The following is a 24,634-nucleotide window of genomic DNA, read 5'->3' as shown; positions in this document are numbered from 1 at the left end:
TCAAACCCAGTATGTCCATACACCTGGCTGATGCTCTATCCACTGAGCATACTGGGGGCCGATTTTTGAATCTTTAACAAAGCCATCACTGGTCTGCATTCCCACCCTGCTCCCAGCCTTGTGTCTAGCTTTGCTATGGAAAGAGGAAGCAAAGAAGCTGGTGAGGAGGTGAAGCCACAGCTCTCAGGCAGCACACAGGCTGGTTGGAGACTGCCTTCTTCCTTCTCTTACTGATCATACGTGGATGAATAATACTCTCTGGACCAGGCACTGGGGGGGGATATCAAGTGAATAAATCATGGTCTCTGCCTTCGAAAGCCTCCCAAGGTGCTTGGGAGAACTGACTCATATCTAAAGGCAGATGCAGTCTGGCCTGTGGTGGCATAGTGGATAGAACATTGATCTGGAATGCTGAGGTCGCTGGTTCAAAACCCTGAGCTTGCCCAGTCAAGGCACATATGGGAAGCAACCAATGAACAACTGAAGTGAAGCAACTTTGAGTTGATATTTCTTGGTATCTCCCTGACTCATTTTTCTGTGAAATCAAGAAATAAAATCTTTAAAAGAAAGGCAGATGCATGTGGAGGGTGAGGCCTAGAGCTTGGGTGGGGCTGGGAAAGGTTACTAGTGTTAGGTTTGGATCCAGGGGTCCTTTAAGCTGAAGGCTCCTTTTTTTTTGTGACAGACAGAGAGAGGACAGATAGGGACAGACCGATGGGAAGGGAGAGAGATGAGAAGCATCAACTCTTCGTTGCAGCACCTTAGTTGTTCATTGATTGATTTCTCATATGTGCCTTGACGGGTGGGGGGGGGCTACAGCAGAGCCAATGACCCCTTGCTCAAGCCAGCAACCTTGGGCTTCAAGCCAGTGACCTTTGCACTCAAGCCTGCCAGCTTGGGGTTTGAAACCTGGGTCCTCAGTGTCTATCCACTGCACCACTGCCTGGTAAGGCTCCTCAACCTTCACTTTAAATAATTTTTCAACAAGTGCTTAATGCTATTGCTATAAGGCTTTGTGGTTTTTTTTTTTTGTTTTTTTTTTTGTTTTGTTTTTTTTTCCATTTTTCTGAAGCTGGAAACAGGGAGAGACAGTCAGACAGACTCCCGCATGCGCCCGACCGGGATCCACCCGGCACGCCCACCAGGGGCGATGCTCTGCCCACCAGGGGGCGATGCTCTGCCCATCCTGGGCGTCGCCATGTTGCGACCAGAGCCACTGTAGCGCCTGAGGCAGAGGCCACAGAGCCATCCCCAGCGCCCAGGCTATCTTTGCTCCAATGGAGCCTTGGCTGCGGGAGGGGAAGAGAGAGACAGAGAGGAAAGCGCGGCGGAGGGGTGGAGAAGCAAATGGGCGCTTCTCCTGTGTGCCCTGGCCGGGAATCAAACCCGGGTCCTCCGCACGCTAGGCCGACGCTCTACCGCTGAGCCAACCGGCCAGGGCTTGTGTTTTTTTTTTTTTTTTTTTTTTTTTAATACTCCCTGTTAAATGCTGGTATTCTGCTCTACTTATTAAGCTAAAAATATTCTCATGTTGTGGAGTACTTAGGCTTGCTAATGGTATCTGAGTTCTCAGTGTCCCGATCAGCTGCTAAATCTGGAATTCTGCCCTTGCATACTACTCTTCACCATGCTGAGGTGAAGAGAGGGCTGTGATGAGATTTCTCCTTTGTGGGTGTAAGCAGGCAGTAACTCTGACTGGGATCCAACTTGTTAAAATGGGTTTCCCCGCCAATTGCCACTGCACATGAAATGTTAAATTTTCAGTAGATTTAACACAGTCTTCTGCATAAACAACCAATGCCCCATTCTGAATGGCCAGCTCTGTTTTTGGTGAAGTGGGAGTTAACTTCTAGAGCATTGGGTAGAGAGGAATGCTCTTGAGAAACTCCATTTCAGAATTCTTTTATTCTCATCAGGAAGTGGCGCAGTGAACAAAGCATCAGACTGGGATGCAGAAGACCCAGGTTGGAAACCCTGAGGTTGCTGGCTTGAGCGTGGGCTTATCAGGCTTGAGCATGGGCTCACCAGCTTGAGCCCAGGGTCACTGGTTTGAGTGTGGGATCATAGACATGACCCATGGTCACTAGCTTGAGCCCAAAAGTTGCTGGCTTGAAGCCCAAGGTTGCTGGCGTGAGCCCAAGGTCACTGGCTTGAATAAGTGGGTCACTCACTCTGCTGTAGTCCCCCTGATCAAGGCACATATGAGAAAGCAATCAATGAACAACTAAGGTGCTGCAACAAAGACTTGATGCTTCTCATCTCTCTCCCTTCCTGTCTGTATGTCCCCCTCTCTCTCTCTCTCTCTCTCTGTTGCAAAAATAAAAAAGAACTCTTTTAAATAATTTTAAGAAGTGTTTAAAAAATTTTAAATAGTACATAATCTTTGTCACAATTCAGAAGTGTCATGTGCTGCTCAACCACAGGGTTATGTTCTGAGAAATGCACTGTTAGGTGATTTTGTCATTGTGCAAATATCTCAGAGTGTACTTACACAAACCTGGATTGTATATCCTTCTACACACTTAGGTTATATGTTATACCTCTGTCATATATCTGGTCTGTCATTGACCGAAATGTTATATGGCTCATGATGTAAAAAGTAAAAATCTTCACCTATTACTAAACTCTCGTGCCATACCTTTTCCCCAGGTAGCTACAGTACAGTTTAGAGGTGTGGTGCAGCTGTGTTAGGCTTGCTTGCTGGTTTACTGGCTGCAAGCCCTTTGCCTGATTGGTGTGTGAGCAAGTGGCAGCACCACGTATGTATGGCTTATGTAAGGCTATGGGTACTTGTGCTTAGGGGGATTGCAGTTGGCAGATTGCCTGCCCACCACTGTGAGGGGCCATTCTTGCTGTTTCTTTATCTGAGAAGTGGTTTTCCCCTGCCTGTGTGCTTGTCCACCTTTGTGAGACTTTATTAAACAAAATGGCGCAATGCTTTTCATCTCTGCAGTTTCTCTACCATCTGAATTCATTGTGGACTTGACTGGCCTTGGTCACTGGCATTACATCTGGCATAGTGGGCAGGATTCAGAGCAGACTGGTATGGAGCTGCCAACACCCTTGAGGGATGGAATAGAGGATTGACTGTTCCTGGTGGGATCATGGGCTGGGTGTTTTTTTACAATCTTGCGAGAAGAAACCAGAAGTTCTGTGCAAGAGGCTGAGCGAGTTTGAAAGCTCCAGGATGAATTGCAGAGTGAGTGGCAGCAACGGCTTGAACTGGAGCAAGTGCTGGAGAAGGAGGTGGGCGGATTCGAGAGTTGCAGTGTGAGATGCATGCTGAGCACTAGCGGCTCCTGGAACTGGAATGGTCTCTGGAGAAGGAATTGCTGGTTCAGCGAGTTACACTTTGCCCCGGAAGCTGAACATTGGCAGCAACAGGTGTTGAAGAAACAGCTGCAGGTTCAAGAGCTCAAGCTTCAGCTTAAGGCCAAGCTGCAGGAGCCAAAGCAGGCACAGAAGACAGAGGTGCATTCTTGCCAATGGAGTGGCTCTGAGTTGGGGGGCATTTCCAATTCTTCTGAGGGGGAAGTTGAAGTTGCAACTACCATCTGCAGACTTGAAGGCCAGCGGTGGTCACCAAGAGAGTAAAGACCCAGCAGCCAAGAGTCCATCAGGGATAGGCACAACCCCCTCCCAAAGTGTGGTCTGGCCCTGCACCCAGGCAGAGCTGATGGAGTTAGGGGTAAAATTCAGGCAGAAGCCCACTGAGCCCCTGGAAGCCTGCTTGCTGCAATTTCAGGACATAGGGGGTGGATGGCATCATGCTTTCTGAAACAGAGATGGACCATAAGGCTGTGAGGGCTGCTGCCTGTGCTGCCCCCCCTATCCCTACCAACTAACAAGAGAAATGGGCCTGTGAAAGTAACCTAAACACAGATAAAGTAACCTAAACACAGGCCAGGGCAGATAGGGAGAAATTAGATGGCAAACCTAATAGTCCTGTTGGAGCTTTGGCAGCAGCTTGAGTCAGAACAGAAGTTCCAGCCACTGAAAAAGGGGGAAGCAGGTGGCCCCAGCATCTGCCAGGAAAATGGCTGGCGTTCAGGTTGCAGGATCCCCAAGACCCATTGTTCCAGTTTGACTAGGTAGAAGGCTAAGGGACATCCAACAAAGACAGGAAGGGGGTTGAAGAGCCCATGTGAAATTCGCAATCCACTTCCAATGCGCAGGGCTTGGTGATTTGCACAGACAGCTGGACTGTCTATCATTGACTGGTCATTAAAGTGGTATAATGGACTCTTGGACTGCAACCAGAGGGGGACACCAGCTTCCTTGCTGGATGGACACATTGCTGTGCACAGTACAATGAGAGACCCTGATTGGGGGGGGTGTCCTGTGGCACCTGTGGAGGCCCTCCTGAATCAGGAAGCTGCTCTCATCCAGTTGCAGAGATGCACCAAGGACATTTTCTTCAGTGCACACAGCCCTGGACTATACAGGCCCTTCCACCTACCATGGGGTAGGGAGTTAGAGGTGGACCTCTAGTCTAGCTGACACCCTGGGCAAAGTGCTCAAGGAGACATTGTGAAGGGCACCTTTGTAATTACTGTGTAACTTTTGATATTGCTGTAGTTTCTGTTTGTTTCCTGTCATGTAGATTGTGAAGCAAGAAACACTAAGGGGGTGGAATATAGGGCAGCTGTGTTAGGCTTGCTCGCTGGTTTACTGCCTGCAAGCACTTTCCTTGATTGGTGCGTTAGCATGTGGCAGCATCACGTGTGTACGGTCTGTGTAAGGCTGTGGGTGCTTATGATCAGGGGGATTGTGGAGGGGGCACTGTCTGCCCACCACTGTGATGGGCCATTCTTGCTGTTTCTTTTCCTGAGAAGTGGTTTTCCCCTGCCTGTGTGCTTGTCCACTGTTGTAAGACTTTGTTAAACAAAATGGCCCAACGCTTTCCAGTTTGCTGTTTCTCTATCATCTGCCTGAATTCAATGTGGACCTGCCTGGCCATGGCCACCGGCATTACAACAGGGTATCTATCCTTCCAGACCTTTCTCCATGCATTAACACATGTAGGCTGTTTGTTTTGGGAATTATTACGTATGTAGCTCATTTTCACAAAAATGAAATTGTAACATACTTACTATTCTGTGACCTTTTTCTACTCTCTTTCCCAAGTCAGTAGCTATTCAGCTGCCTACCATTCTATTGTTGATTGATGAATTATTTAAAGCTGCACAAACTGAGCTAATTTTATCAAACTAGGGAGGCTACTTTTGGTTTTGTTGATTAGATCTCAGCCAGTTAGCTGTCTTATTTCCCCCCACCCCAGGACTCTTTAAAATCTATGACTCTCTTTCTTTTACATTCCTTACTATGTTTATATATTTGAAGTTACAATTTGCTGTCACAGTTTACTAGTGTGTCATTACTAAATTTTATTCAAGTGCCTCACACATATGCCATAAGAAAACACCACTGCACTTTCAGTGTAATGCTAAACTTCTCTCTGGCTGCTACATGGTTCAAGGCGGTCCTATTTTAACCAGGTATGGGGCAGCTGTGTTAGGTTTGCTTGCTGGTGTTCCAACTGCAAGCACTTTGCTTGATTAGGGCGTGGGCACCTGGCAGCGCCATGTGTGCATAGCCTATATAAGGCTATGGGTGCTTGTGCTCGAGAGAGATGGGGGATTGTGGATGCGCGGATTGTCAGCCCCCCATTGTGAGGGGCCATTTTGCTATTTGTTTGCCTGGGAGGTGGTTTCCCCTGCCTGTGTGCTTGTCTGCTGTTGTGAGACTTTATTTTTTTAATTATTATTTTTTATTTATTCATTTCAGAGAAGAGAGAGAGAGAGAAGGTGGGGAGGAGCAAGAAGCATCAACTCCCATATGTGCCTTGACCAGGCAAGCCCAGGGTTTCAAACCGGCGACCTCAGCATTCCAGGTCAAGGCTTTATCCACTGTGCCACCACATGTCAGGCAGCGTGAGACTTTATTAAATGGAATGGCCCAACCCTTTCCGGCTCCACAGTGTTTCTATACTGTCTGCCCGAATCCAATGTGAACATGCTTGGCCTTGGCCACTGGCATTACACCATGTCATGACTAATATTATTTAAGCCATATTAACACACCAAATGAGACTGCATTGGCCTTGGTAAAGATGGACATTGTACAGTTACTTGTGTTTAATTATGTTACTTTAAAAAAAAAAAAAAAAAATATATATATATATATATATATATATATTTTAATCTATGGGGCAGCTGTGTTAGGCTTGCTTACTGGATTACTGGCTGCAAGCACTTTGCCTGACTGGTGCATGAGCATGTGGTTACACCTGTGTGTATGACCTATGTAAGGCTATGGGTACTTGTGCTCAGGAGAATTGTGGATGGCGGATTGCCTACCTGCCACTGTGAGGAGCCATTTTACTGTTTGTTTGCCTGAGAAGCGGTTTCCCCCTACCTGTGTGCTTGTCTGCTGTTGCAAGACTTTACTAATCAGAATGGGTGGGCAAATGCTTTCTGGCTCCACAGTTTCTCTACTGTCTACCCAAATTCATTGTGGATTCTGCCTGGCCTCAGCCACTGGCATTACATTATCACAGTGGCTTTTGAACATATACAAAAGTAGATAGGATAATAGTATAATAAGGTGCTATATACTATCACCCAGCCCCAACAGCCATCAACCATGGTCAATATTAATTATGTTCTGGTATACATTATCTCGTTTAATTTCGGAGTGACTTTTGTGTGTGTGTGTGTGTGTGTGTGTGTGTGTGTGTGTATGATAGAGACAGAGAGAGGGACAGACAGGGAGAGTGATGAGAAGCATCAATTCTTTGTTGTGGCACCTTAGTTCATTGATTGCTTTTCATATGTGCCTTAGGGCAGAGGATTGGTGCTCAAGCCAAGTCACTGACCCCTTGCTCAGGCCAGTGACCTTGGGATCAATTTGACAATCCAAGGCTTAAACCAGTGACCTCGGGGGGTTTTGAACCTCAGTGTTCCAGGTCAATGCTCTATCCACTGCACCATCACCAATCAGGCTGGAAAACTTTTTTTAAACAATATTTTTATTTTATTGATTTTAGCAAGAGAGGGAGAGAGAGGAGAGACAAGAATGTTGAGCTGTTTGTGTATGTGCCCTGACTAGGGATCCAACTGGCAACCTCTGCACTCCCAGAGATGCTCTAACCAACTGAGCTTTCTGGCTAGAGCAGGCTGGAAATTCTTTAGAAAGTTTCTCAACCAAATTAAAAAATATATATTATTTTAGAGAGAGGGAGACAGAAACACCAGTCTGGTCCTGTATGTGCCCTGACCCGGGACAGAATGGGTGAACTCTGAGTATCTATTCTTTTTTTTTTTTTTTTGCATTTTTCCGAAGCTGGAAACAGGGAGGCAAGTCAGACAGACTCCCACATGCGCCCGACCGGGATCCACCCGGCATGCCCACCAGGGGGCGATGCTCTGTTGCATCCAGAGCCATCCTAGCACCTGAGGCAGAGGCCACAGAGCCATCCTCAGCGCCTGGGCCAACTTTGCTCCAGTGGAGCCTTGGCTGCAGGAGGGGAAGAGAGAGACAGAGAGGAAGGAGAGGGGGAGGGGTGGAGAAGCAGATAGGAGCTTCTCCTGTGTGCCCTGGCCAGAAATTGAACCCGGGACTCCTGCACGCCAGGCCAACGCTCTACCACTGAGCCAACCGGCCAGGGCCGAACTCTGAGTATCTAGATGATGCTCCCACCAACCGAACCACCCTGCCAGGGCTCCTCAGCTGATTTTGAAATGTCAGATTTGGAACCATTGCCCTCCTCCAAGCTGCTTGCTCAAGCAGTGGTTCTCAAACCAGGTGCCAGGCTTAGGGTGACCTTGTAAACTTTAAGCTCTAAAATTCCTCATTACATTCAGCATTGGCCCTAAACCACTGCGTTTAAAAATAAAATTCAAGATTACTGTGGGGCAGCTGTGTTAGGCTTGCTCATGGGGTTAGCACCGGCCAGAGGCACATGTGCATAACTAGCCTATATTAGGCTATGGGTGCTTGCCTTAGGCGGCGATTTTTTCAGATTGCTCTCCTACGACACCACCATGAGATGCGATTTTCCTTGCTCTTTTGCCCTTACTGTGAATAGCATATTTTCCTTTATTGGCTCTTTCCCTTTTGTTGTTTATTTGTTCACTATCTTTGCGAATATGGCCCGACATTTTCCAGCTCTGAAGTTTCTCTACTTCTGTCGAATCCAATGTGAACTTGCCTGGCTTCGGCCACCAGCATTACCACTACCAAAACTAAAATGCTAGGGGAAGGCTGGTGGCATTCCCCGGGGCCCACTAACCCCCAAACAAGCCGAGGGTGATTAAGTCTGAAGACCAACTAGGAAGGGAACTGTTGGAATCCATGGGAGTCCGAAAGACCAGAGTAACAGGGTTTATTGAAAGGAAGAAAGGAACCCTGCCGGGCACTTCTCCTGGGGGAGAAGAGCACCGGTTACATACTAGGGGCAAGTTATATAGTGTTTGGGAGAGCCTGAGGGGATACTGAGGCAAAAGTCCTGGTATGTCCGGAGCCCCTCCTTGGGGCGGCTTCTCAGCTTTTTGGAATTCCTCTGTCTCAGGGTCAATAGTCCAGTAAGGGTGAGGTCTGACAGATAAGCGGAACATCAAGAGGGCAGTTTGGAATTTACATATCTATCATTTCTCAACTCTGTGGTTACATATAAAAGAAAGGCAGTTATTAATTTTATAATATACGGTAAGGGGTGATGAGGAGAAAGGGGAGAAAAAATTGAAAAATTATTGCTTTTTCTGGAGAGAACTCAAAAAGAGAACCTTGCCAAGCCAAGTCCCCCATCCAGTTAAGGAGGTCGTCAATTTCCATGCTGTAAGGTCTGAACCAGGCGATGTCTCCGAAAACCTGAGTGAGGAAGTAAAAAAATTTTGCAAGGAAATAATTGTAAATTCCTTGCTGTGAGTGCTGAGTGGACAGAGTGACATGGTGATACATGGTCTCCTGGATGAGCCTCATGAGACGTGCTGGTCTGGTTCCTCTCGAATGGGAGGACATGTGAAGATTTTTTGAGACAGGAAACTTGTTGGTGTAAGTTTTTAGAAGGACTGAATATTAAAAGGAAGGGGGTTTGGAGAACAGTCAGGAGGGAACTTCTCGGGCTGAGGGGCAGCTTCTTCCTGCTGTCATCCCTACCTATTTGATATTTCCCTCGTGAAGTTCTCCCTGGGGTGTTGGGGATAGGAGTGTAGGAGCATTTGATTGTAGGTAATCCTAGAGATTTCTCTCATCCAGGCCTGTAGGAACTTGATAAAGAAGGGGGCAAGTATTTGGAGATTAGGAATGCAGAGATAAGGAGGGGTGTATAGTGGCGGGGGTGGGGTGGGGTGGGAGTGAAAGTTTTTCCATGGTGAACAATTAGAGATATTTTTCCTGGCAGCTCTGGAGAGAGCAGTTAGCTTGAGCTAAAAGAAATGTTTCATGTCCATTTGTAGGCTCTTCTTCGGCCAAGAAGACCCAGCGATCTTGTCCTCTTACTATGTGAAGGGTAAAAAGACTGAGAAGCATTAAGAGGTGAATGCTATTTATTCTCCTAGTTCTTCAGGGACATGGGAGAGCTTTAGGGTTAGGGGACCTGTAGGGGTTGAAAGAATTTAGGAGGTTTGCTGATATAGGGTTTCAGATTTTTCTGTTTCGTGAGGGCAGGTTTCAGGGTTGGTGTGTAGGGTTAGGTAGATTTTTCCAATTTTCTGATTGGCGAAGGTCTATGTGCGGTTCTGTTGGTCAAATAAGTTTGTAAATATGATATATATGTTTGCTCTCTTGTGACTTATCTTGGGTGTGGGGGACAGGTTATAAGCAGGCCAGGTCGTTGTAGCCTAAGGTTTGGTTTTGGGACTAAGCTTTTCCCCACACCCTTGACTGATTGTATGATCTGGGTGGTGCACTCTCATGAGGAATCCAATTATGCCTTGGATAAGTGACTTTGTATCGGAGACTTCCTTGTTTGTATATTGGATTAAGGGATTTGGGTTTTCTACACTATAAAGTGGGACAGACCAGGAGCTTGGACACACAGTTCCTGCTATCACAATTGCAGGGGCTTCCCTGATCCCTTGCCCTTCATGGGAAGAGCTGGTTTTCTGCTTTTCCCTTGTCTTCTTTTGTGGTTTGCCTGTCTTGGTGAGACACCAATAAATAGGATGGCCCCTCATCCTCTGACTCCGCCATTTCTTTATCATCTGCCTGAATCCAATGGGAACCTGCATGTGAATGGCCATGATGGCGGCTCCTGGCCTTACAGGTTCTATAAGAAAGTACTGAACAAATGTAAGAGGCAGGGTCCAAAAGTTAGAAAAATAAATAGGAGAGTGAGTGGACTAATGAAAGGCAATAGTCAAGACACCCAGTTTGTGTGAAACCACTGATTTCATGTTTATGAATTCGCTGGGCTTCAGAGAGAGAGAGCAAATAGGAATAAGACAGGGAAGTAGCAAGTCCCCCTTTCCCTAGATCTACTTTTGTAGAGATTCTTAAAGCAACTAGAAGAGAAATTACCTGTATAGCTCGTTTGGTCCTTAGATTGACGAGTCGCGTATTAGGAATTTAAAGAGGCCCATGGGGTGGGATTAGGTTGATTTTTGGGGTGAGATAGATTAGGGTACAGGTTTCTGTTCAATTAGTAGGGAGATACATATAGGTGTTGGTCCCATATGAGTAGAAAGCCCCTTATTGGGTGAGGTAGGCTGGGAGGTGGATAGAGAATAGAAAGACAAGGGGTCGGTTTTGTTTCTCTGTTTCTGAGCTCCAGATGATCAGGGTGGAGGAAAGAGCCGCCCGTAGCAGCAGTGGGAGTTGTCAGGATCACGGTGTGTGGACCTGTCCATGTGAATGTCAGTTCTTGGGTGATGTACTGCTGGAAGCGCCTCTTGGACAGTCTTTGAACAGTTTGCTGAGTAACCTGTAAATCCTGCAAGTACTTAGGGAAAGGGTGGTTACATTTCTACACTTTGTAGTTAGAGTTTAAGTCCCAGTGACTACTGCTTCTAGCTGGAATTAGCAGCAGGTCCCAGCCTATAATAGGCATGGGGCATTGAGATAAGAGGAACAAAGGAGATATTATACATTAATTAAAGTAACAAACTCAAGACTGTCAATACCCACAGTAGAGATCTTTGAGGGATAAATAAAACTTAAATATTCAAGCAAGGCATAGTAGATGGCCCTTGTGTTTATAAGAAATGAGATTAGCTTATCTGCTACTTGGAAGAAATACCTTAGGCTCCTGAACGATGTCCTTGGGCCTTCAGTGGCAATTCCCAGCATGCTGGGCAAGGTCAAGTCACAGGTAGCTGGAGCAGGGCTAGAAGAGACTGAACCTCCATCCATGGAGCAAGGGGGCAGCTTACCTTTTCGTGTCCCTCTTTCCACAGCACAGGTGTGTCCCTTGATGGGGCCGGGAAGCCTGGCAGGCTTCAGTTTTTGGGTTTTTTTTGTATTTTTCTGAAGCTGGAAATGGGGAAAGATAGTCAGACAGACTCCTGCATGCGCCTGACCGGGATCCACCTGGCACACCCACCAGGGGGCAATGCTCTGCCCACCAGGGGGCGATGCTCTGCCCCTCTGGGGCGTCACTCTGTTGCGACCAGAGCCACTCTAGCACCTGGGGCAGAGGCCAAGGAGCCATCCCCAGCGCCCGGGCCATCTTTGTTCTAATGGAGCCTCGGCTGCGGGAGGGGAAGAGAGAGACAGAGAGGAAGGAGAGGGGGAGGGGTGGAGAAGCACATGGGCGCTTCTCCTGTGTGCCCTGGCTGGGAATCGAACCTGGGACTCCTGCACGCCAGGCCGACACTCTACCACTGAGCCAACCGGCCAGGGCCTGGCAGGCTTCAGTTTAATGGTCTTTCTTTCCACTCTGGAGCAGGGCCCTGATGGAATCCTATGAAGTCTCTTAGGGTGCTGGAGCCAAAAGCTGGTATTTCCTGACTTATTATTTTTTTAAATTAATTAATTTATTTATTCATTTTAAAAAGGAGGGAGGGAGAGAGAGAGGTGAGAGAGAGAAGGGGAGAGGAGCAGGAAGCATCAACTCTCATATGTGCCTTGACCAGGCAAGCCCAGGGTTTCAAACCAGGACCTCAGCATTTCCAGGTCGATGCTTTATCCACTGTGCCACCACAGGTCAGGCTCCTGACTTCTTTTGGGCCTTATTTGCCTTTTCTGTTACTTCCCTGGTCATTATAGACCTTAAAAACCATGCTCAGAAGATCTCACTGAGGGGCTTGACTAAGAGAGCAGAACTGGAAATCCAGTGTTTATTTATTTAAATTTTTATTTATTTTTTAAAAATTTTTATTTATTCATTTTAGAGAAGAGAGAGAGAGAGAGAGAAAGAAAGGGGGGAGGAGCAGGAAGCATCAACTTCCATATATGCCTTGATCGGGCAGGCCCAGGGTTTTGAACCGGCAACCTCAGCATTCCAGGTCGACACTTTATCCACTGTGCCACCACAGGTCAGGCAGAAACCCAGTGTTTAAAGAGTCCTATTAGACTGAGGAAAGAAAAGATTTGATCTGTGGTGGTAGGTGATTGGAGACTGTGGAGGGTCTGAGTTTAATTTAGGGTGAGACCTCAGGGGTGGGGGTTAAGGCGATGCCTAGATAGACTAGGGACTGAGAATAAAGTTGAGCCTTAGCAGAGAAGACACGACATCACTTCATAGTAAGGAAGTTAAGAAGGGTGGAGGTGTGTCTCCTTGAAGCAGGCTGGGAGGGGCTGCAGAGGAGTAGGTTATCTACATATTGTAAGAGAGGACTAGTTTTGAGAATGCATGCTGCTAAATCCTGAGCTAGTGCCTGCCCAAACAGGTGTGGGCTGTTTTTGATCCCCTGGGGTAAGACAATCCAGGTAAATTGCTGGGCTGCATTAGTGTCTGGGTAAAGGCAAACAGAAAGTAAGAGTCAGGGTGTAGAGCAGGAGTCCCCAAACTACAGCCCGCGGGCCACATGCGGCCCCCTGAGGCCATTTATCCGCCCCCACTGCACTTCTGGAAGGGGCACCTCTTTCATTGGTGGTCAGTGAGAGGAGCATAGTTCCCATTGAAATACTGGTCAGTTTGTTGATTTATATTTACTTGTTCTTTATTTTAAATATTGTATTTGTTCCCATTTTGTTTTTTTACTTTAAAATAAGATATGTGCAGTGTGCATAGGGATTTGTTTATAGTTTTTTTTTATAGTCTGGCCCTCCAACGGTCTGAGGGATAGTGAACTGGCCCCCTGTGTAAAAAGTTTGGGGACCCCTGGTGTAGAGGAATGATAAAGAAGGCATTCTTGAGGTCTAGGACCATGAAGTGAGTGGTGTTTGAGGGAATGTGTGACAGTAACCTGTAGAGATTAGGAACTACTGGATGGAGGGGAATTACTGCCTCATTGATTAGGTGTAAGGCTTGTACAATCAATAAGCTCCTGAAGGTTTTCGAACAGGAAAGATGGGGGTATTGCAGGGAGAGTCCATGGGGATGAGTAAATTTGGTTTAAGAGGTGGGTAATTATTGGTTTAAAGGCCTTAGAAACAGACACAGTTACACATTAAACAAAGACTTTACATAAAAGTTATGAATTAAGGAATTTATTTATTTTTGTATTTTTCTGAAGCTGGAAACGGGAGAGACAGTCAGACAGACTCCTGCATGCGCCCGACCGGGATCCACCCGGCACGCCCGCCAGGGGTGATACTCTGCCCACCAGGGGGCGATGCTCTGCCCCCTCCGGGGCATCGCTCTGTTGTGACCAGAGCCACTCTAGCGCCTGGGGCAGAGGCCAAGGAGCCATCCCCAGCGCCCGGGCCATCTCTGCTCCAATGGAGCCTCGGCTGCGGGAGGGGAAAAGAGAGACAGAGAGGAAGGAGAGGGGGAGGGGTGGAGAAGCAGATGGGCACTTCTCCTATGTGCCCTGCCCGGGAATCGAACCCGGGTCCTCCGCACGCCAGGCCGACGCTCTACCACTGAGCCAACCGGCCAGGGCCGAATTAAGGAATTTAAATGAGCGTGCTTCACTTGTTTCAATTCAAATTATACTAGAGATATTTTCTGACAGAGACAAGACGGATTACTTACTCACAAAGCTTAATAGACAATTTTGTTTTTTTAAGTTTTTCGAGATGGCAGGGAGTTGCCAGCAAAAGAGGGGAGGAAGAGAGAAAGCAGACGGATGGACAGTGTGAGCAGCTGAATGAAAAAAAAGGAGGGTCAGAATTCGCAGGAGGAGGAGGAAGAGGTTAAAGAATTGGTGTGGCGCCACATGGTCAGAGGAGTCAAAAGGATTTAGAGCTCTGAGGAGAGGGGAGAGGATGAGGAGGAAAGAGGCACAGTCATAGTTTGAAAGGAAGGAGGAGGGGTTTAAGAACACTGTGGAGAAGGGAGGGGCCGCTGGCCAGCAGGAGAGGAGAAAGAGAGAGTGTGGTATTGCAGGTGAATGAGGTGAGGTTTCTTTGGCCAAAACAGTCTGCGTGTAGAACAGAAGGCACAGAAATTAAGGACGGGAAAGAAGGGAGAAGAAAGCCTGCACGTAAGGAATTTCTGATGCCCTCCCTGTCTGGTGGCAGAAATTGTCAAGATCTCTTAGGATATTGTAATCGAATGTCCCGTTTTCAGGCCAATGGGAGTCATTGTCTAGTCTGTACTGACCATGCCGTGTTACAGAAGAAGATTAATTTCTTCGGTTTGAGTTCTGAGAGACCGAGTTTGGTGAGGTTTTTTATGAGACATCCTAGAGGGGTCTGGTCGGAAGGCTTAGACTCTGAAGAGCCCGTAGTGGAGACAGGTGAGCAAGAGGGGGCATCCCCGCCTTTTGTCACTGTCCCAAGTGGAGAGAATCTCCGTGTGGGGGAGTCGTCCCTGATAGAGGGCGTCACCACCTGTCAGGGAGCTCCGAGGACAAGAAGTCCGAGAGAGTGGAGAGGTTTGGCTAGGCGCCTAGTCTTCCGTGCAGTCCACTGAAACTGAAAGTCAAACCCCTCAAAATGTGAGGTGTGTCAGAGAAAACCTTCTGACCAGGAAGGGGTATTTTTAGAGAGAAATTTGGAGGCCAACCGGGGAAGGGGAAGGGAGAAACTCCTTACCTTTCTGGTTCAGCAGGGGTTCAGGACAGGGTTAGACTGCCGGCCAATCGACCTACAATTACACGTCCAAACAGAATCAGGGAGTAAGCCCGGGACGAGCTGCCACTGCCCATTGCTTCCCTGGTTGTAAGTTTGGATGGCAAAGAGGAATCGTCCAAGCAGTTAGTACCCTGTCCCGGGTTTCAGCACCAAATATTGGAATCCATGGGAGTCCGAAAGACCAGAGTAACAGGGTTTATTGAAAGGAAGAAAGGAACCCTGCTGGGCACTTCTCCTGGGGGAGAAGAGTGCCGGTTACAGACCAGGGGCAAGTTATATAGTGTTTGGGAGAGCCTGAGGGGATACTGAGGCAAAAGTCCTGGTATGTCCGGAGCCCCTCCTTGGGGCGGCTTCTCAGCTTTTTGGAATTTCTCTGTCTCAGGGGCGATAGTCCAATAAGGGTGAGGTCTGACAGATAAGCGGAACATCAAGAGGGCAGTTTGGAATTTACCTATCAGGAACTTGTCTCCTTTAGTCCATCCTGGGGGCCTCCTCATTGCATCCAAGGACAGAGTCCCCAACAGCACCCCTCGTCCACTCGGGTCTCTATTGTGGCTAGGAGATTGGCACAAGCCTGAAGGGAAAGCCTGAGCTTGTCAAGACTGCAAGAGGGCTGCCTCAGCAGCACAGGCACGAGAACTGGAACCAAGATTAGAGGGGGGGAAAGGATGCAAGACAGCGCGTAGCACGCCGGGCCTGAGACGAGATGGGGCGCCGGCGGCACCCCAAATCCACCTGGGGACTCCTGCGGATGAGAGCATCCTGGGCACCGGCCCCCACAATCTCAAATTTCCTGGGCGCCCCGCCCCACAACAGTTTGCACTCCAGTTTTCCAAGGTGTCGCGCAGAAAGTGACGTCATGACGCTGGCGTGAAGACGCGGGCCACTTCCAGCGGCCGCGGTTGTCGGGATCGGTGGTGGCAGCCCCTTGGTGTGTAGGTTAGCCCTTGCGGTGGGGCCGTGGAAGTGGTGTGAGGAGCGGCCGCGGGCCCAAGGGCGTGGATGTGGGCGCACGGGGCTGCGGGCGCTCGTGGGAGGGGGCTTCTGAGGTTGCCTGGCGGGTTTGCCTCTAGGCTCCGCTCCGAGGTTCCAGGCCTCGCAGAGCTTTGTAGAGACGGGCGGGGCACCGGGGGCCAGGGCTGCCCCGGGGGCGTGGCGTGGGCTGGAGGCTGAGGGCCGCGGGAGGCCGGGCAGTCCTGGAGTGGAGGGGTTGTCCGGCCTTGGTGATTTGATGGCTGCTGCAGCTTGCCTACTCATTGCTTCGTGCCTTGGTTTCCTTTTGCGCAGTCACATGGGGCCGTGAAAGAGCACGAGCGCCACGTCCGTGAGAGATGGCTTGAGGACAGATGAGCTGGGATCTGGAAGGGAAGGGTGGCTAAGAAAGTAATGGTAACCTACTAGAGCCCAGCTTCTGCTGGGTCCTGATAACGTCCCCTGGATTCTTCCCCTGCTTTGGGTGTGAGGCTGAACTGCTGCTCATCAGTACTCCCTGTGTGACACTGATTGGATTTATCAGTAGTTGACTTGTTGCATTGTTAAAAGTGTTTGGCTGTGTGGAGGCACAGCTCTCGCCTGCTTGGCCAGTTGGTTTTTAATAAATCTGTCAATTCTAGAGTTAGGTGGAAACCTGACAATCTTCTCCCATGGTAACAGATGAACTCCAGACCCAGCATGGTTTTTGTTCTCTTCCCTAGCCACAGACTAAAGTGATTTCATTCTGCTGCTTGTCTGCTGATTGATTGGTTTAATCCCACCGGAACATAAGTGACTTGTTTTCTGAGCAGGTCTGTATTTCAACTGGAAACTCCTGATGGATTCTAGTCTTTTTTTTTTTTTTTTTTTTAGCTAGATAAAGATGAGAAGCATCAACTGGTAGCTGCAGCACTTTAGTTGTTCATTGATTGCTTCTCATACGTACCTTGTCTTGGGGGCAGGGGGTGAGGGCTTCAGCAGAGCCAGTGACTCCTTGCCAGTGACCTTGGATTATAGTCATTTTTTATGAACAGCAGATAAGGTGTACTGAGCACAAAATTCCTGTGTGTTGGTTTCTCAGTAAGAAATGAAGAAGGTGCCTGACCAGGCGGAGGCGCAATGGATAGAGCGTTGGACTGGGATGTGGAGGGACCCAGGTTTGAGACCCTGAGGTCACCAGTTTGAGCGCGGGCTCATCTGGTTTGAACAAAAGTTCACCAGCTTGGACCCAAGGTCACTGGCTTGAGCAAGGGGGTTACTTGGTCAGCTGAAGGCCCGCGGTCAAGGCACATATGAGAAAGCAATCAATGAACAACTAAGGTGTTGCAACGCGGAAAGAAAAACTAATGATTGATGCTTCTCATCTCTCTGTTCCTGTCTGTTCCTGTCTATCCCTCTCTCTGATTCTCTGTCTCTGTAAAAAAAAAAAAAAAAAAAAAAAAAAAGAAATGAAGGTGTATAGATAACTTTTTGATGACTAAAAATTTTTTTGGTGGAGATGTGAGCCACCGTTAGATACATATTATATCTTGACTCAGTATGCCCTCTACACGCATAAAGTGTGTGTGCCCACACACACACACACACACACAACACAAGTTTGGTTTTTTTTGTGGTGTATTTTTTATTTTTTTAATTATTAAATTTAATGCAGTGACATTGATAAATCAGGGTACATATGTTGAGAGAAAACATCTCCAGATTATTTTGATATTTGATTATGCTGTATACCCCTCACCCAAAGTCAAATTGTCTTCCGTCACCTTCTATCTGGTTTTCTTTATGCTCCTCCCCTCCCCCCATGCCCTCTCCTTCCTTGCCCCCCCCTTACCATCACATTCTTGTCCATACCCCAAGAACACCATAGACCTGCTCCAAAAGGAGAAATGCACCCCCATGTTTGTGGCAGCATTGTTCACAATAGCGAAGATCTGGAAACAGCCCAAGTGTCCATCAGAGGATGAGTGGATTGAAAAGCTTTGGTACATATATACTATGGAATACTACTCAGCCATAAGAAATGATGACATCGGATCATTTACAATAACATGGATGGACCTTGATAACATTATACGGAGTGAAATAAGTAAATCAGAAAAAACTAAGAACTATATGAATCCATACATAGATGGGACATAAAAATGAGACTCAGAGACATGGACAAGAATGCACAACACAAAAGTTTTTAATCCTTTCTACATATGATTCCTGACATTATTTCATCAAAAGAAAAAGTTGATTGCAACTCACTGAATTGAATCTGACTGTTAAAGACCTATAGTTGGAGAAACATTGGACTAGAAAATGTTTAATATCCTTGTGATTCCTGAGATTCTGTAATTAATGTGAAGTGGGAAGTGGGTTATTTTCCTATTATTAGGAGCCAGAGTAGCAGGGTTACTAGAGTTCTTCTAACTTCAGCAGATCCGCAGGACAGGACTTATAAATTCGTATCTCAAACTGGATAGAGTATCCATAGTGATAGTGTCAATTTTAGCAAGACATCTGTTAAGTCTTTTATTATGGCCCTGGGTGTGAGATGGGGGAATTTGCTAGATGGTGGTAAAAGTCGATGGGAGTCGTGACTTTGAGTATCTGTGTCTGGAGGGGTTTGATTTGTAGACAGGACACCACTGGGATTCTGGTGATCTAAGTGGAGGCTCTGACACAGTATGTCTTTGAAGCCTTGTCTGGAAGGTGTGCTTATCAAATCTTTGTCTTTGATGAAGTGAAGAGAGAAAGTCATCTGGTGAATCTCACAATTTACCCAGTGCAACTTAAAGAAATGGAAATAAACGTAAGCCATTTCACTCGGGGCCAAGAAATTCAGTTACATCAGTTCACGAAGGTAGAGGTGATTTAGAAGGGGCTCATGTAATAAAGTGTGGAGTCTCAGTCACCTGCATCAATGGTGTGGTTAGCCTTTGAGGAGAACTGATGTGACCTGCAGTAGTAGATTGCATTAGGAAAATGTAAGCTCAACACTTGACCCCAGCACTGGTTGCCTCACACCTGGACCGTGAGGTTTAGGTCTGGAATACTCTATAAGCATAAATTAACTTTGAGGTTAGACCAGGGGTTGGAATCTTTCTGGCTGAGAGAGCCATGAACGCCACATATTTTAAAATGTAATTCCACGAGAGCCATACAACGACCCGTGTACATAAGGCATTATCCAAAAAAATTTGGTGTTGTCCCGGAGGACAGCTGTGATTGGCTCCAGCCACCCGCAACCATGAACATGAGTGGTAGGAAATGAATGGATTATAATACATGAGAATGTTTTATATTTTCAGCGTTTTTTTTTTTTTTAATTTGTCTGCGAGCCAGATGCAGCCATCAAAAGAGCCACGTCTGGCTCGCGAGCCATAGGTTCCTGACCCCTGGGTTAGACATTAAAAGGAGTTGGAATTTGTCAAACTTTAAAAAGTAATTTTTAAGCCCTGGCCGGTTGGCTCAGTGGTAGAGCATCGGCCTGGTGTGCAAGGGGTCCCGGGTTCGATTCCGGGCCAGGGCACACAGGAGAAGCGCCCATCTGCTTCTCCACCCCTCCCCGTCTCCTTCCTCTCTGTCTCTCTCTTCCCCTCCCGCAGCCAAGGCTCCATTGGAGCAAAGATGGCCCGGGCGCTGGGGATGGCTCCTTGGCCTCTGCCCCAGGCGCTAGAGTGGCTCTGGTCGCCACAGAGTGACTCCCCGGAGGGGCAGAGCGTCGCCCCCTGGTGGGGGTGCTGGGTGGATCCCGGTAGGGCGCATGTGGGAGTCTGACTGTCTCTCCCTGTTTCCAGCTTCGGGGGGGTGGGGGGGTGGGGAGAAAGTAATTTTTAAAAAATTATTTGTTGATTTTTACAGAGAGGAGTTGGGGTGAGTAGGAAATGAGAAGTATCAACTTATAGTTGTTTTCACTTGAGTTTTTCATTGATTGCTTGCACATGCCTTGACTGGGCAAGTCCAGGGTTTCGAATCAGCGACCTCAGCGTTCCAGGTTGCCACTCTATTGATTGTGCTACCACAAACTAGGTTACAAAGTAATTTTTTATTGGCTATCTTCAGATATGGTGAAGTTGCTTTGGCATGAGTGAATATTTTAGGCATACTTGGGGTCAGTGTGGTCTTAAAACATTTTTTGCTTGAGAGTGTCCAAAACATTGGGATATCTATGTGTCTTTTAAGTTGGCACCTAAAAGTTTTCATCATAAATTTTAAATATTTAATTTTAAAAAGTTGAGGATATAATTTCTGACATTGTAAGTATTAACTTTGTAAAAATAAAAACAAAGTTATCTAAATACAGTAGTAACCCTGGCTGAATAGCTTGGTTGGTTAGAGCTTTGTCCCAGAGTGCAGAGGTTGTGGGTTTGATCTATAGTCAGGGCAGATACCTTCCTGGATCTTACATTTTCCTAATGCAATCTGCTACTGCAGATTCCTGTCTCTCTTTCCCCTTTCCTCTCTAAAATAGATCAGTAATTTAAAGACTGCTTAGAAGTCTTTAAAGCTTGACCAGGTAGTGGCACAGTGGATAGAGTATCCATCTGGGACACTGAAGACCCAGGTTTGAAATTCTGAGGTCACCGGTTTGAGTGTGGTATCATAAACATGACCCCATGGTCGCTGGCTTGAACAAGGGGTCACTGGCTTGGCTTAAGCCCCTGGTCAAGACACGTGTGAGAAGCAATCAGTGAACAACTACAGTGCTGCAACTATAAGTTGATCCTTCTCTCTCTCCCTTCCTGTCTGTCTCTCTTCCTCTCTCTGAAAAATAATCAGTAAAGAAAAAAAATTTTTCTAAGTGAGAGGAGGGGAGATAGAGAAATTCTTGCATGCACTCTGACCAGGATCTACCTGGTAGCCCCTGTCTGGGGTTGATGCTCAAATCTATTGAGCTATCCTTGGCACACAGGGCTGATGCTCAAACCAGTTGAGCCACTGACTGCGAGAGGGGAAGAGAGAAGGAGATGAAGCAGAAGAGAAGCTGATGGTCGTCTCTCATGTGTGCCCTGACTGGGGATCAGGCCCGGGACATCCACATGCTGATCCAATGCTCTATCCACTGAGCCAACTGGCCAGGGCCAATAAAATTAAAAAAGTTATATAGGGGTTTTAGACTGCTCCTAACTTCTGTGTTATTCAGGGTCAGCTGTAGTATCCTCATAAATGAGTTGGGAAATGCTCTTGTATTTTCTGAGTTTGTGTAGGATTAATTCTTTTTTTCTATATATCTAATAGAACTTACCAATAATTCCCCTAGACCTGGGCCTTTTTTATTTTTTAAGATTTTATTTATTCATTTTAGAAGAGAGAGAGAGAGAGAGAAAGCGGGAGAGGAGGAGCAGGAAGTATCAACTCCCATATGTGCCTTGACCAGGCAAGCCCACGGTTTTAAACCAGCAACCTCAGCATTTCAGGTCGGTTCTTTATCCACTGCACCACCACATAAATCTTTTCTTTATAGGAAGATTTTTAATAACTAATTTAATTTCTTAATATAAATCTATCCATGTTTTCTGTTACTTCTTGAGTCAGTTTTGGTAATTTGTATCATTCTGGGAATTTGTCTATTTCATATTTTTCCTTTTTCTTTTTGAACTTCATCCATTTTCCCACAAAATTTTATCCTAAAGCAAAAGTCAGACTTTTTCTTTAAAGGGCCAGATGGTAGGCTTTGTAAGCCATGTAATCTCTATTGTAACTACTTAGTATTTTTTCGTTGTAGTGCGAAAATGGCCACAGACAACAGGCAAACAGCTGCGTAGGGTTGTGCGCCCATAAAACTTTCTTGGTAGTGAGCTGGATTTGGCCCATGGGCTGTTCTGAAGTAATAAATTCAATGGTTGAAAATCTTCTGTTGATAATTCAATTATCTAGGCAGATCAAGTTTATGAAGAATAGTGTGGAAATTAATTTCCTTGCTTGCATATCTTTATGTACCTTTATGGCTACATATATTCTAGTTTGAAGATTGAGACTTCATTTCCAAGATGTTTTAGGGATAATTAGGTATTTTTGTAGTTTTTTGGGGGTGAGAAGGGACATGGCCCTCGCAGTATTTCCTAGGGCCATAAATCAAGTCCCCTATCTGGTCAGTGTTCTTTCTGCTAAAAGGAGACATTTGAAATAAAATTTGCTATGTGGTAGAAATTATTTTTTTTTCTTAGTTTTTTTTTTTCTTTTTTTTTTTCATTTTTCTGAAGCTGGAAACAGGGAGAGATAGTCAGACAGACTCCCGCATGCGCCCGACAGGGATCCACCCGGCACGCCCACCAGGGACGATGCTCTGCCCACCAGGGGGCGATGCTCTGCCCATCCTGGGCGTCGCCATGTTGCGACCAGAGCCACTCTAGCGCCTGAGGCAGAGGCCACAGAGCCATCCCCAGCGCCCGGGCCATCTTTGCTCCAATGGAGCCTTGGCTGCGGGAGGGGAAGAGAGAGACAGAGAGGAAAGCGCGGTGGAGGGGTGGAGAAGCAAATGGGCGCTTCTCCTGTGTGCCCTGGCCGGGAATCGAACCCGGGTCCTCTGCACGCTAGGCCGACGCTCTACCGCTGAGCCAACCGGCCAGGACCTGTGGTAGAAATTATATAGACTGTGTCATTTAATCTTCACAATGGTTCTTTCAGGTAGTAGTATAATTCTCATTTTTCAGCTGAGACTTAGATTTGGATAATTTGCCAGGTCGTGATGCTGATATATGGTGAAGTGCAGAAGCGTGCCTGGGCTTGTGATGTCTGACTTCAGAAGTTGGTGCTCTTTCCACCATGCTGCCTTTTATGGAAGATACGGAGTGTAGTGCTAGGGTTGTACTAGATGTTTTCAGATCTCTGCCATTCCCAAGATTTTGATTCTATAAATTCCTTTTCAGATAGAGGTGTGGAAAAGTACCTAGTTTTACGGACTTCGATAACTAACCACTTACTCATTGGCAGCTGTTGATTGTAATTGTCCTTAGTGACCAGGGGCTGCTCCTGGGCTCTGAATGCTCTGTGTGCCATCTGTTGTGATAGCTGAGATGGAAGTTAGTAGGTCTGTAATTGGCAAGTTGTTTGTTTGTAGTTTATGGATCATTTTTGCTCCTGCCTCAGTTGCATAACATGTGGAAGACTATTTAGGGCTACCTGACTTTGTTATCTGAAGGCTTCTTACAAGAGAACTGGTACAGTAACATCTCATACTTGGTAGTGTGGCCTTTTGTAGTCTGGAAATTCTAATAGTCCAGCATTTGAGCAAAATAGTCCTGTATTTCCTCTATGACTTTCTATATACTATGCCCAGAATAAATGGATATACTTGTCCATCACAAAGACATATAGAAAAACATTAAATTATTTATTCATAATAGCCTCTAAACTGGAAATAGCTGTCTGTCAACTGTAGGATGGGTAAACCCATTGAGGCATAGTTACCTAATAGTCCTACACAGTCCTGAGGAAGAGTGAGCTATTGTTACATGCACCATCAATAAGGATGCATCTCAGAGATGTAACATTGAGCAAAGGAAGCCAAACACTTTCAGAAAGGACCTTTATGATTTCATTTACATGAAATTCAAAAATAAGCTGTGCTATCTTTTATGATAGGTATCAGAATAATGGCTGCCTTTGAGGGTACACAGTGGAACCCTATGGGGTGTTTGAAGTGTTCTGTGTCATGATTGGGGTGGTGGTTATGTGTGTGAATATATAAAAACTGATTGACCTGTACATTTAAAAAATGTAGACTTGTCATAAGTTAATACTTTGGTAGAAAAGTAGGAAAAGGTATCCAAGTTCAGTACCTATAGCTTCTGTATCTTCTGCTTCAGCTGTAGCTCTCTAGACATGAAGGGGTTACCCCTATAATTGAAGAACCTGTTTCCTTAGTGTGATCACCTGGTTAAGAAACCGGCTGGTGGCACACCACTTGATTTACTGTTTTCAGTTAATAAAGAAATTTTCTTTATAGAAACAGGCATGCCTTGGAAGTCCTGCAAGTTCGGTGGCAGATATACTAAAATGTAATAGTTTACAAACAGGTTATGGTTTGTGTGGTCTGATGTCTGCCTAAATATGTTTTACAGGCATCCCCAAACTACGGCCCGCGGGCCGCATGTGGCCCCTGAGGCCATTTATCCGCCCCCCCCCCCCACCGCACTCCCAGAAGGGGCACCTCTTTCCTTTTTTTTTTTAATTTTTTTTAATTTTTTTAAATTTTTTATTTTTTTTCATTTTTCTGAAGCTGGAAACAGGGAGAGACAGTCAGACAGACTCCCGCATGCGCCCGACCGGGATCCACCCGGCACGCCCACCATGGGGCCCCCCCGCTCTGCCCACCAGGGGGCGATGCTCTGCCCATCCTGGGCGTCGTCATGTTGCGACCAGAGCCACTCTAGCACCTGGGGCAGAGGCCAAGGAGCCAACCCCAGTGCCCGGGCCATCTTTGCTCCAATGGAGCCTTGGCTGCGGGAGGGGAAGAGAGAGACAGAGAGGAAAGCGCGGCGGAGGGGTGGAGAAGCAAATGGGCGCTTCTCCTGTGTGCCCTGGCCGGGAATCGAACCCGGGTCCTCCG

General features: G+C 46.8%; 1 protein-coding gene across 7 annotated transcripts in view; it reads left to right on the top strand.

Moving 5' to 3' along the window:
- Positions 1-15,979: 15,979 nt before the first annotated feature.
- The window catches only part of EDC3 (enhancer of mRNA decapping 3), a 60,457-nt gene continuing 51,802 nt past the window's right edge, over positions 15,980-24,634 (top strand). For 2 of the 7 annotated variants that reach the window (XM_066278210.1, XM_066278205.1), the window contains exons 1-2: positions 15,993-16,054; positions 16,818-16,907. The gene's annotated coding sequence lies outside the window, so the exon portion shown is untranslated. Of the gene's footprint in view, positions 16,063-16,817; positions 16,908-21,479; positions 21,501-24,634 lie in introns of those variants that run through there. The other 5 variants (XM_066278207.1, XM_066278206.1, XM_066278211.1 and 2 more) reach the window with 5 other exon arrangements.

Source organism: Saccopteryx bilineata, chromosome 4 (genome assembly GCF_036850765.1).
Source record: "Saccopteryx bilineata isolate mSacBil1 chromosome 4, mSacBil1_pri_phased_curated, whole genome shotgun sequence".
Lineage (NCBI taxonomy): Eukaryota > Metazoa > Chordata > Mammalia > Chiroptera > Emballonuridae > Saccopteryx > Saccopteryx bilineata.
Note: the sequence above shows the minus strand (reverse complement) of the source record. Positions and strands in the feature narration are given on the sequence as shown.